The sequence below is a fragment of the Heterocephalus glaber genome, unplaced genomic scaffold, assembly GCF_053883595.1.
Source record: "Heterocephalus glaber isolate CG9 unplaced genomic scaffold, H.glaber_assembly_v1.0 deba00000331, whole genome shotgun sequence".
NCBI classification, from domain to species: domain Eukaryota; kingdom Metazoa; phylum Chordata; class Mammalia; order Rodentia; family Bathyergidae; genus Heterocephalus; species Heterocephalus glaber.
The window spans coordinates 46669266-46672460 of NW_028258142.1; the positions used below are offsets into that span (position 1 = coordinate 46669266).

Consider the following 3195-nt stretch of genomic DNA (forward strand, 5'->3'; position numbering starts at 1 on the left):
CAATTTATATTGTGTGTGTTTCCTCATTATTACATTCAGTGTGAATACATCTATATTTAAATAAATCTAAATTTCAACAAATATAAAACATTCAAACCTTAATTGATAAACCACCTTTTTCTCATTACTGTAGTGCACAAATGATGGTTTATTTTGTAACCTATGATACCTTAGAGTTGATGAAATAACACTATTACTCATTCTAAAATTCTCAGAATGTGTGAGTTTTTGGTACAGTCCTATTGTGAAACAGTCTGTATTAGGCTATAATTCTCCCGAGGCATCCTCCCTATGTTATAGAATTTTCTTTGTTACTCCAACAGGCATTTTTCCAAACCTATTTCATTCATCAGCCATGATCACCTATTTCAGAAACAGCTCTAAAAACTATAAATCTCAAAGAAAGAAGTTGCAAGGTACTGATGTGCTGCATGAAAATATTCAGTCTTGCTTGAGGAGCAGGTTTTTCTTCTTTCTCAGAGACTTGGAGCTGTGGAAGAGAAAAAACAAGGCTAAGAGAAGAAGCAGATGGGAAGAAGTAACTCAGAGACCTCAGTCACTGGAGAGAGAAACAGAACCTTCCTTTGCAAACATTGGGAAAATGTAGATATTGACTCAATGGCAAGAAGTCTTCCTGTTGCTAATTCACAAGTTTCAGAAATTACCTGCATTGTGCACCAGTGCTCTTTCCCCCATCCAGTGGGTACTACAGGTAGTTTACTGACTGATGGTTCTGGAAATCTGTAAGAGAATTAGATATACAGAAAGCAGATGGTGGCTGGCAAAGATTTTGAGCTAATAGCAGTAGCAGCTAATATACTTTTTCATTACAGACACACATTGAAACAAAGGAAAGGAAATATCATATAATGTCAATCGTGTTCATATATGGATGGCGATGATAGGTGATTTTTGTTTTCTTAAACTTAATCACATTTTCAAGTATTCTATAATTATAGTATTTATAATTATAAAAATTATTGAAATAAAGAAAAAGTGATGTTCCAGATATATGGCACCCCATGTCTATACTGGGTTTGGCCAACAGACCACTTGCAGCACTGCCAATAGTCCTCTTTGAAAGTCCATCTGGATTCAATCCAACTCTTTTATGAACAAACACAAAAGCCCAGAGTTTTTACTGTAAAGCACAAAACCAATGAATTTAGGAAACCCAAAGGCATAGTCTAGGAAGAAAAGAGCAGTCTGAAGTGTCCTAACTCTAACAGAGGATGAAATTTTTAAAAAATTGGCCATTGTTATGGTCTGCACTAATGGCCTAAATTTTGGTCTACAATCTCCTCTGGGTACCTTCTCCCAGAATAGTTGTCCTAATTGCACTTACATTTATTTGTGTGACTAACTATTGCCTACCTTCTTCAGGAAACTGGATTCCACAAGAGCACAAATTACATTATTGTATCTTCTTATCATGGACAACCCAATCTATATTTTTATAGTTACTGTTCAATTGCTGAGGGCTGAGCCTGAAGATGGCCTTTTGCCTTATCCCTTCTCCCTTTCTCCTCCATAGATTAAATAGACTATGTCTGTTTGACTACTATTGTAGACCCTGGATGGCACAGCCCCAGGAAACAGTTACATTATGTATCCTTTCCTGTTCCATTCCTGTGCAAGTCCCAATCATGAAACAATCACTCTATGTTCCACCTAGGCCACGTGGACCATGTAGCACTATTTGCCCTGCCTTCCCTTCCTTTTGCTTTCCACAAATAAAGAGCATGCTGGACTCCAGGTGGCCATTAGCTCATCAGGCTATGGTTCCACCTGGTCCCAGCTTTCAGGGATAATCTTGGTATGTATCTTCCTTTCTTGTTATTCTTCAATTTTCTTCATCTCCCACCACTCTCCCCAACTTTAGAGCTTACACTGTGTAGGTCATGGCCTCTGGTGCCCAATGTGGTTCATGAACCCACAACAATGGGATTAAGAGTCCCATACTCTACTGACTGAGTTAGGCTGGCAGTGAAATATCTATTCCTACAGGAGCCCAAACAAATGTTCTGGAATTCATTCCCCCCTTCAGGAAGAGAACTCAGTTACAAATCATGAAGTCAAATGCCAGGGGAAACCATTAGTTGGTATCTACAGGAAACAAGAAGAGAAAAAAAATGTTGGGAATGCCATAGAAAGTGCCACGAAGTTTGAGGAACAGAAGTTCAAAGACACCAGGAGAGGTCTGCTGGCACCTTTTCCAAACCAAAAATCTGAAGCAGCAGAACCTCTAAAAACTCCAACCCTGTCTTATGATTCTACCAATGCAGCCATGACCAAGAAAGCCCTGAAAAAGCCTCTCAAGGTCAAACAGCCTCCTCAGAAAAAATCTCAAGAGGAAATACAAGAGAATCACAAACTCAGGGACTTCTACCCAGTCTGGAAGAGCTCCAGAAAGAACAAAGTGGAATTGTAGTCAGAAGAAAGGAAAAGAATTGATGAGTTGATTGAGAGTGGGAAGGAGGAAGGCAGATGCAGCAACCCACACAGCATAGGGTCTGAAGCCAGGGAGAGTGGTGGGAAATGAAGAAAATTGAAGAATAAAAAGAAAGAAAGATACATACCAAGATTATGCCTGAAAGCTGGGACCAGGTGGAACCATAGCCTGATGAGCTAATGGCCACCTGGAGTCCAGCATGCTCTTTATTTATAGTGGAAGGCAAAAGGAAGGAAAGGCAGGGCAAATAGTTATACATGGTCAACATGGCCTAGGTGGAACATAGAGTGATTGTTTCATGATTGGGACTTGCACAGGAAGGGAGCAGGAAAGGAAACATAATATAACTGTCTCTTGGGGCTGTGCCATCCAGGGTCTACAATACTAGTCAAACAGACACAGTCTATTTAATCTATGGAGGAGAAAGGGAGAAGGGAGAAGGCAAAAGGCCATCTTCAGGCTTGGCCATGGCATTCAATTGACATTTCATTTATTTGAGTAAATGAAAACTCAGACTCCATTTATTTAGGGAAAAGAAGGGTTTCCTCCATGGTGTTTCAGAAATCAGCTAAGGTCAAAATAAGTCTTAGAACTTTTGACTTGTCATCATGTTCCATGAATAGGTATTACAAAAACCCATTTAGGATAAGGAAAGCTTCCTGTATGACTTGGTGCCTAAACATGAATCATAATGGATAAATAGGAGTTAGCTAATTAAAGTGGGGGCAGATTGTAAGGTGTCT

The 3195-nt window shown here is 39.5% G+C and overlaps 1 pseudogene; it reads left to right on the forward strand.

Annotated features, from left to right (window-relative positions):
- The first annotated feature begins 1999 nt into the window (after window positions 1-1999).
- On the forward strand, window positions 2000-2542 carry LOC110344039 (N-lysine methyltransferase KMT5A pseudogene; annotated as a pseudogene).
- The last annotated feature ends 653 nt before the right edge of the window (window positions 2543-3195 follow it).